We start from the raw sequence: 9,979 nt of genomic DNA, 5'->3' as shown, positions 1-9,979 counted from the left end.
GACCTCCCCAAGGAGTCACTGTACGTCAGACTGAACAGGCACGAACATTAAATGTCAGATGTGAGTGAACTCAATACTTCTGCCTTCACAAATGGCTGCGTGCTTGCATACTGTGAATTCAGACCTGCTCCCCTGTGCCTCTTCTTAGAGTTACCTAGGAAAGCCTGGGTTTCCCTGGAAACCATTGATAAGGTTTCAAAACATTTCAAAACAATATAACCGTTCTCTCGAGATGTTTCCTTGGTTGCCGAGGAAACCCATCTTTTATTTTGACTCGGCCATGAAAGCAGAGGTATGCCTATGCCAAGAGCAGCTTGGTATCTGAACATTCTTGAAGGGAGGATCAGCCCTGAGTCTGAGGGTCCACAGATGTTTCCATCCCTCCACCCTCTGTCCACCGCCCTCCTGTGGGAGGCCCTCATGCCCCAGGATCGGCGGGGAGAGATCTAGGCTCCCAAGATCGGCCCTCATTCCTCAGCCCCCTCCGGCACAGCTAGTGAACGCTGGGAAATGCAGTGTGTGGTCATGTGGCCCTCGCCCCTATTTCTTGCTGCTATCCAGATGATGAGTAGACACCAAGCAAACCAGGTCCCACCCTGTCTTTCTGCCTCCCTGGCCGTGGGAAAGGCTCTGGGGTGGGAGGCCGAGAGTGGGCAATGCCACCGGGAGGAAGTGACCTCAACCAGCCTCTCCCTCTCCTGCCCCAGCTCCCCAGGGAGCCCCGAGGTGTCCTCTCCTCCCATTTGTGAGATGGTGCAGCGAGGCTGCAGGGGGCTGGGGCGAGGCAAGTGCACCAGGGGGGTGGGATGGGAATGGGGCCTGGGACTGGGACGAGGGGGTGAGCGGAGGGAATGGATGGAGGCCTACCTGATTCTAAGCGAAGGGCTGACTGGACGTAGAGGATGGTGGTCGTCGGCTGTTCCCTTGCTGCTCTTTGGAGCAATATTCAGGGCCAGGACTTCCTGTGCAGCTACAGCAAGCAAGGGCGAAGGTGAATTTCGGAGGCAGGAGCGGAGCCTGAGAGGCGATCACGAACCAGCTGAGAACGGAAAGGAACTCGCTGCTGAAGGGAGGCAGAGGCACTTGGCGACCTCGGCGGATGCCAGAGAGAATGAAAAGTCAGCACCCACTGGGAAGGCAGGCTTGCCGGACCCTTTCCTGAGTGTAAGTGGGGAGCAGTGATGGTGAGACGGAGCCACGGTGAGGACGGCCTGGTGGGACCTGAGGTAGAGGGGTCAGTCCCCACTTGTGGAGGCTCCACGGAGGAGGGAGGAAGGAGGTGCTGAGGAGGGCGTTCCCAGGAATGTTCCAGAAGTTGTTGGAGGAATCAGTGTCCAGCCATAGGGTGAGGAGCCTCCCCACAATGGGGAAGTCCACTTTTTGGAGAAACCACGAAGTTTTCCAGGAAAGTGAAACGGTGTGTCCCTCGGGCTCAACTTGGAGGCATGGGTTTGACTGGGGTTAGGAGCGATTCCTGGCCCTCACCCTCCGGAGCAGCGGTTCTCAACCTGTGGGTCGTGACTCCTTTGGCGGTCGAACGACCCTTTCACAGGGGTCACCTAAGACCATCCTGCATGTCAGATATTTACATTACGATTCATAACAGTAGCAGCATTACAGTTATGAAGTAGCAACGAAAATAATTTTATGGTTGGGTCACAACATGAGGAACTGTATTTAAAGGGCCAGAAGGTTGAGAACCACTGCTCTGGAGTGTCAGGGCCCTGTGGCCCGGGAGGGCGGTAGAGGGCTTTGGGAGCCTGGCTGCTTTGGGCACAGAAGTGACTGGATGTGACTGAGTCCTTGGGAGACACAGGGCAGCAAGGGAAAGGTGGGAGGGGTGGCAGGGGAGGCGGCATTGGAGCTGAGCTGGAAATCCTCCCTGTGGTTTCCACAGTTGGCCAGGAAGGAAGCTCCAGGTGCAGCATGCGTGCCCGGCTGTCTGAGCTCAGGGTTCGTGAAGGGGTAGAGGCAGGTGCGTCTGAGCAGGCCCAGGGAGCCTCGGGGCCCTTGGCAGACAGGTGGCACCGCCCTCAAACGGGCAGTGGCTTAACTCATGCCACCTGAGCCCCCTTGGAAAAGAGGGCGCCTTCCTCTCCCAGGAGAATGGGACAAAGGCAGGATGCTGGGGAGTCTGGGGCAGGTGGAGGGGACAGGTGGGTCTGTGGCTTTTCAAACCCCCCTGGGTGGGAAGCTGCCTCCTGGGTGGAGTGGGTGGTTGGTAAGCTGGGCTGCGTGTGTGCACTGCTGACGTGGTAACTCCTGGCACCGGCCCTCCTCTGGCTGAAGACAACGCTGGTCAGGTGGCTCAGCTCCTGCGCAGGGGCCCTGGGAGGGGAAGAACTTGTTTGCTCCAAACAGGGAAACTCATCTGATCCTGGGTCACATTCCCTCTCCCTCCTGAAGGACGCCATTCCTGAATCCCGCCCCCCCCACCACCCCCCCCCCCCGCCCCCCCACCTCCCTCTCTCTCTAAAATCAATAAACTATTAAAAAAAATACACCGAGCTCCAAAGCATGTCCTTGGTCAGTGCCTGTGGCTCCAGGGAGTCTCAGGGGGGCAGGGACGGAACGGCGTGCCTGTGAGTGTCCTGCGTGGTCCCGGAGGGCTGGCCGGGCAGCTGACACACGGTGTTTCTCAAGTTGGCCTTGCCTGAGGAATTCCTAGGGAGATTTTCAACATTTTCACAGAGATACCTGGATTACGAAAGTAGTCCTTACATTGTTTGCCTTCAAAAAAACATCTTTTGGAAAAACAGTCTTTGGGGGCACCCTGCCCCTCTCCGAGGGTACGACTCTTTGCTGTTACTGGGTAGGCGGGGGCAGGTTCCCCCGGGCAGGCTGACCTGTGCTCATCCTGGGATCCAGGCAGATCTGGGCGTGTCTCTGTGGCCTCTGGGCTGACCCCACTGAGGAGTATTTGTTTCTAGCCTTTGGCTCTTCCTGGGAAATAACTCAGTCTAAGGGGAGGGAGAGTGGACAAGCACAGAGTGGCCCAAAGCCAATGACCCCACTTGGCAGGGGAGAAGCCCCAGTGACTCAGGACAGTGTCTGTGCCACAAACTGCTCATGGCTTAGCCCACACGGACTCGGGTGTCTTAGGAAGAGGACCCGGACATTGAAAAGTGACTAGGATTGAGCCGACTTACTGCTGCACTAACCTTCTCCCATTCTGCAGCCCCGGCCACGGTAGAGAAAGGATGTGCCATTGGGGGCTGTGCAGCCTGTCCGTGGAGGTTTCACAGTGACCCTGGCCGCTTTCTTGTAGAGCCAGCGGCTTCAGAAACATCGCCGACCTTGCCATGCAAAGCAGTCGTTCCTGTGGGGAGCTGGAGTCAGGGCCGGGTGCCTGGTACCTACTGTGGCCTGGAATGCGGAGACAATTCCTGCGCTGTGCATGCAGTAGTTTCTGCATCAAGCCATCCACAGAGCTGGATGAGACCGGCACGACTAGGAGTGCACCAGAGATGACCGAGACCCTGTGAGGAGGCCTGGCAAGGAAGGAGGTGGGCAGATGAATCGGAGAGTAATCCTGTGACTTGAGAAATAACTAACAAGTTAACACTGACCAACTAGAATATGATAAATTGGTCAACTCAGTAGCTGACCAATTTATCAGCTACTGAGTTGGCAAAGACATTTTAAAATTACAACTCCAAGGGAGAGCTAACGCCATTAGGTGGAGTGTTGTTGGGGAACCTTAGATGGGGCACCCAGACATGGGCCTCCCTCGGCTCCACAACAGGAAGCCACAGCGCTGCCTGTGCAGTATTTCTGTACCTCCAACCTGAACCTAATCGAACCTCTATCAAGCATGTCAAACTCGCAGCCGGCATGCTGCTAGTTTAAAGAAACGAGGCATGCGGCCCACAGGATGCGAGTTTGACATGCTTGCTCTAGATCTAACTACCGACCCACAGGAAATAGGAGGCTTAGAAGAAATGTAGAGAACTCCTCAGTGGCCCAGTAGTTGAGCATCAACCTATGAAACAGGAGGTCACGGTTTGATTCCCTGTTAGGGCATATGCACGGGTTGCAGGCTTGATCCCCAGTAGGGGGTGTGCAGGAGGCAGACAATCAATGATTCTCTCTCATCATTTATGTTTCTCTCTACCTTTCCCTTCCTCTCGGAAATCAATAAAATATACATATAAATATTATTTTTATTTTTAAATAAAATAAAAAATAAAGAACTCCTCAATGAAGTGAGACATTCTCTCGGGAAAATGACCTGGAAAATCACTGGATTGTTTCCAACAAATACCTGCCCTGGAAAAACCAGAGGAGAAGGCAAGAGAATTAAGAGACGTTTCAGCTAAAAGTGATGAGAGGAGCAAATGCACCAAAATGGTCAATCCCAACTTCCTGAGGCAATCAGGAAAAACGGAGGAGGGATTGGTTAACAGGCAATAGGAATAAATTATTGCTAATCTTTGGGGTGTGATAATGGCATTGTGTGTATGCGTTTAAGCTTTGGCCACTTATTTGTTAGAGATGAACACCAGAGCATTTGGGAGTGAAATGATATGATATCTGAAAATTGTTTTAATTGCCCCAGAAAAAACAAAAAGAGTTTTGGAAGGACAGATGAAACTCAAAGAACATTGGGGGATTGTTGAAACGGGGGATGGGTATTGGGAGTTCATTATCCTCTTCTCTATATTTTTGCGTATGTTTGAATTATTTTCATATTAAAATATTTTTTAAAAAATCATGATAGTTCCCATGGATTGGCAAAGGTATGGAGAATTTTTATTATTTCAGATATTATATTATCTAGTTTAGCAGTTTCCTTTGGTTCTACCTTCAATTTCTCTCCTCATTAGGTTCTTATCTTTAAAACTCTTGAGGGTAGGAGACTGTTTTAGAAAACAAAGTCTTTCTTGGCTAAGTCCATTATCTCTCCATAATCTGTATCTTTCCTGGGTCTGTCTCTATGACTGGTTTTTGTCCCACCTCCATGTTGCATCTTTCACATCTTCACATGTCTAGTAAATTTTGATGGCATATTGGACATTGTGAATACTACATTCTTGAGTGTCCAGATTTTGTTATCTTCCTTTAACAGTATTGCGGGTTTTTGTGTGTTTTGTTGTTGTTGTTGTTGTTTTGGCAGGCAGTTAAATTAATTTTGAATCAGATTGATCTTTTTGAGTCTTGTTTTTAACGTTTTTTTGTAATGACAGGTTTAGACTAGCTTTTATTGTTGGGCTAGTTTTGTCTATGACTAAAGCATGACCTTTCTGAGTTCTTTTCTGCGTGCTCTGTTTATGCAACAAGGTCTCTCCACTTGACTGATGGGAACTGTGTGAGCTCTGGAAATTGTGAAACTTACAAATTCCAATAGTGGTTCTTTCCTTGACCTTGGAGAGTTGATCCTATGCATGCACAGTGCAGTTTTCAACCAAAGACTCAAGACGGGAGGGGAAGCTCTCAAAGGGCAGTTCTGTGTGGCTCATTCCACCCCATCCCTCTCCTTGGCCTCCCTGACCCCCAATCTCTGCTCCTCAGCTTGAGGAGACCTCTGCTCAAGGAGGAATGCTGGGAATTCCTCTCCCTGTGCCGTGGTCCAGGATCAGGGCATGTGGTGACATCAGAGGAGTTCACCTGATTTGCTTCCCTTCTCTCAGAATCCTGCAATGACCCTGGTCCCATGTCTAAAAATATTTGTTTCCTATACTTTGTCCAGTTTTCTAGTTGTTCATGGTAGGTGGGCAAGTTCAGTACTGGCTACACCTCATGGCTAGAAGCAAGAGTCCAACTTTCCCATTTATTAAAAAAAAAATCATTTACCCAGTCTAGAAGCTTCTTTCACTAAATGAATGAAGGCAGAGGTGAAGTTTGGACACACATAGGATCAGCGTTTTATGGTGAGTATGAGGGACACCTAGGGAAGCCGGGACAGTGACTCCTTATATTATTTCTTCATGTGTTGTCTTTGCAGGAAGAAAAGGTTGGAAAAAAATAGAAAAACAAAACAACAGTAAACCAGAGTAGCAGAGGGAACGAGTCCCTATAGGCGTGAAAGACTTTGAAAGGAAATTTAATCCTTCGAATGAAGAACGAAAGAGCTAACTGGTAAGAAAACAGACGTCCCCAGCCCCCAACCACCAGTGAGTCCAGAGGACCTGTCTGCTCCCCACACGGAGCAGTATCGAGGCTCAGCACACGATAAACACGCACAGAGGGCTTGGAGCTTCCAGTGAATGCACTTGAGTGGATGGTGTTGGTATAAGAGCACTTTCACTGAGAGTGTGAATTCAAAACTAAGGGGACTATTCAAGAGCAGTGAACAGGTTTGGAGAGAAGGGCAGTGAAACCCATGCCTCTGCTCTTTAATAACTGCCCACTCTATTCTCTCTCTCTCTCTCTCTCCCCCCTCTCCCATGTGCTGGGGGTGTGGTGAGCATGGCTGAGATCACATCGGACGTTGCAGGGTGGAAGGGGGTGTCCTGGGATGCAGGCAGGGAGGGGCTGGCCGGCTTTGGCCATGCTCATTCAGGGACGCGGCTGCATCCTGGCGTCTGAGCAACCTCCTCCGTGACTCCCACTTGCCACTCTAAAACGCCACTACAGTGGGGCCTTGACTTACGAGTGTCCCGACTAAAGAGTTTTTTGAGATACGAGCCGTCTCTCTGCTGATTTTTTGCTTTGAGTTGTGAGCTAAAATTCGGGTTACGAGCCAGCTTCAGATACCCCACCGCTAGTTGGCGCAGCGAAAGTCACAGTGAATGCCACAACATCAGCCCAGCATCACATGTCTCACTCGTTCACTGTTGATTTGACATATGAGTAATTTGAGTTACAAGCTCCATCACGGAACGAATTAAACTCGTAAGTCAAGGCCCCACTGTATTTCCCTTTATGTGAGGTTCAGGCCGACTCCTCAGAGGTTAGACCTTATGTTGCTCCTTCTTCATTGAACTCTAGATCTGAGTGCGTAACTCAGGAAGAAAAGGCGGCAGCAGAAAGCATCTGTGGCAGAGCCAGAGGCAGGCAGTGCAGTTCAAGGCCCTACGTTTGCCCAGAAGACCAGAGGCGCTCTCAGAGCTCCCGGGGGCCCGCGGCAGCCCTCCTTTGACAAAGCAGAGCTATAAAGCCACAGGTAATGATATTAGAACCCGACGCCTGCAGGCAGTTTTCAGAAACCTTCCATATATTCAGCTCTCAGCTCTCAGGGTGTGAAACGGTTTGTAAAATATGATGGCAGTTTTGTTCCTTTAAGCGCCTCTAAGCGCCATGGAAGACGCTGCTGAAGAGTGACATTAAGAACGATAAATGAGCAGCAAGGAGGAAATTCTCGCTTCAGGACTGGCAATGGCTGGCTGTTTGCATTTTGGACATAATAAAAGTGTCAGCAAAACAAATACGCGCTCATCTTCCAATCGGAGCTCTTTGGAGTTGTCAGCCCAGACCCTCCCTGTGAGAATCTGGGTGACCCTCCTGTCCCCGGCCCCTTTTTCATCCTTTCTCCTCCCTCCCCCTCCCTTCCCTTCCTAGGGCAGGTGTTTGTTGTGCTGGCTACACCGGCCACCAGGGATGCCGTGGTGAGCAGAGCCAGACCAGGCAGCAGCCCAGTGTGTCCAGGGGGGAGGCAGGGGTCCAGGAAAGAATCATATTAAAGACGGTGCAACCACGAAGTGAGGGGGACTCTCTGGAGGAAAGGCGCCAGAACTTAGGGGTGTTTAACAACGGACAGGGATCGAGGGCCCCCCTAGAAAGAACTGGAGGAGAAGCTACCCAGGAGCGGGCCAGGAAGGGCTGGGATGGAGGGAACCATCTCCAAAGAGGGGCCCTGGTGACAGGGAGGGGTCAGGGAGCCGAGAGCAGCCCAGATGGGATTTCTCGGGTCTCTGTTCATCCTGCCTTAAGGAGGTCTCTGCGAAGGGGCAGTCCTGGCCAGGCTGCCACGGCGTGTTTCGGTCCTCCCCGGCCTGGCCAGATAAGAGCATCTGGCTCCCTCTTATCAGCAACTGGGGCGCAGGAGGAGGGCTGTGCCAGACACCGGGGAGCGTCTGCGGGCTGACCTCACCACCGCATTCACAGCTCCTACATTTTTCACTGCATAGCTCTCATTTTTCATGCTGCTCTCCCGGGGATGGCTTCAAGCTGTCACAGAGGGCTCCACGGCTCTCTACGGAGTCAGACTACCCGAATCTAACTCTTCAAACACTGCGGAGCTGGCGTGAACAAAGAATATTTATGGAAGAGAAACACGGGTTAAACTTCATCTTTGGGAGCTCAATGAAAGGGCTGCTATTTCCCCAAACTACAGCTGTTGAGTCACCTTGCCGTTATTCCTTGGGGTGCGTAGAAACCATAAATCAAAGGGGTCTTGGATGATTTTTCAAAGACTGTGTAACCACGAGAGAGGAGGTACGATCTGAACGCATCTGCCAATCATCTCTCTAAAAGGCTGAGTAGCTCTCTGGGTATTTTGAGCTTTCTCTTTTGGAAAGGGAGAAAATCTCACTCTTTTTCTTAGTCTGTGGGTATTTCTGCAAGGACACACTTGATCATTTTTTCCTCGTGTGTTAAATTCTGATGCAGACAAATCCACCCGCTTAGAACACCATGATGCTGTGGTAAACAGGAGGGAAACTGTGAAGACTATATTTCTCAGCAGCCTCCCCCTTAAATTACAAGGTTTTCAAGGAAGAGGATGCTGTTAAGTTTATGTTCATACTTAGTTTCTGGCAAAATGTTCCTAGGGTTCTTGGCCTTCGGAGAAAGGCCACACTGCCGAAATGTCTCAGCCAAACGTCCCCAAACCTGCTGCAGAGAAAAAGGCAGCTCAACCAAGGAATTCTTGGGGTGGGGGGGGTGGGGGTTGGTGGGTGCAGGGGGACTGTGGGCTGTCTGGGTCGTGTGTGACAGAGATGGGGGGGAGGGTGTGGGAGCGGCGTAACCCAGGACCTGGCTGGTGTCCTATATATAAGTCAGCATTACTTCATTCAACACAAAGTCTGTGGAAAGAGGGATCTATTGCTTCTATGGGCAGTCGCACATTTACAGGCCTGTTTTGTCATGTGGTTCAGGAGTCTACATCTCGTCACCGCCGGTCCCTCTGTCTCCCATTGAAGGGCTTCCCTGGTGACCGGATCGTTGGCAGCTGCAGCCGCCGGCCCCGGGTCCCCTGCCGGGAGAAACCCATCCGTACCGCTCCGGCATCCCGTGGTGTCTGGGGAGAGAGCTCAGAGAAAGGCCGCCCATTGTTTCCACGTGGACTCCGTGAGCAGCAGCTCCGTGGCCAGGCTCCTGGGGTTTCCTGTTGATGATGGAGGTGCCCTGAGTCCGCTCAGGTTGGGACTTTGCCTGTGTCCCCAGGGGAACCCTGTCCTGGGGCTGTTTCATTTATTCTCTTATTGTGTGTGGGTTATATTACAATGCATTTTTCATTTCACTTATACATGTATTAAACCCGTGAACCTTAAATGTATACAGTGCTGTATGTCAATTGTGTCTCAACAAAACCAAAAGAAAATGCATTCTCCTTTCACGAGGAATCCTTTGCCATGTATCAGAATTACATGTGAAGAGTTTAAAACCACGTGATTATATTTGTCGTTGATTCCAACGGCACTGTGGATGCAGGTTTGCAAGTTAGAACCCTGGCTGCACTTCCACAGTAAGCGGATAGGCCAGTGTTTAGGCCCAATCGACCAACTAATCCATGCTTGACAGCTCACCGCAGAGAAATAGGCCCACAGATACACACTCCCACGCACATGTGTGGGCCACTTGGGGCCACACAATCTCCACTGGCCCCTACCCCTCCTCCTAACATTAATTCTAGTTGGTTCATGGTTACATTGCAACCAACTAGGCCCCAGTGGTTGGCAAACTGTGGCTCGGCAAACTGCGGCTCACGAGCCACATGTGGCTCTTTGGCCCCTTGAGTGTGGCTCTTCCACAAAATACCGGCTCTTCCACAAAATACCGACTTCTGCACATGGGCCACGAAGTTTCAATTGCACTG

At 51.2% G+C, this 9,979-nt stretch overlaps 1 long non-coding RNA gene across 2 annotated transcripts; it reads left to right on the top strand.

The window, feature by feature from the left end:
* Positions 1 to 869: 869 nt before the first annotated feature.
* LOC139015595 (uncharacterized) lies at positions 870 to 9,376 on the top strand. Of its 2 annotated transcripts, none has more exons than XR_011472461.1 (4): positions 870 to 1,164; positions 5,945 to 6,078; positions 6,931 to 7,105; positions 9,039 to 9,376. It is a non-coding gene; the product is annotated as an uncharacterized lncRNA (long non-coding RNA). The 2 variants fall into 2 exon arrangements; XR_011472462.1 differs by lacking the exon at positions 870 to 1,164 and adding an exon at positions 3,448 to 3,506.
* The last annotated feature ends 603 nt before the right edge of the window (positions 9,377 to 9,979 follow it).

This window comes from Myotis yumanensis, unplaced genomic scaffold (genome assembly GCF_028538775.1).
Source record: "Myotis yumanensis isolate MYYU_CA2020_CCGP unplaced genomic scaffold, mMyoYum1.0.hap1 SCAF_8, whole genome shotgun sequence".
NCBI lineage: Eukaryota > Metazoa > Chordata > Mammalia > Chiroptera > Vespertilionidae > Myotis > Myotis yumanensis.
This window is presented reverse-complemented; position numbering and strand designations above follow the sequence as displayed.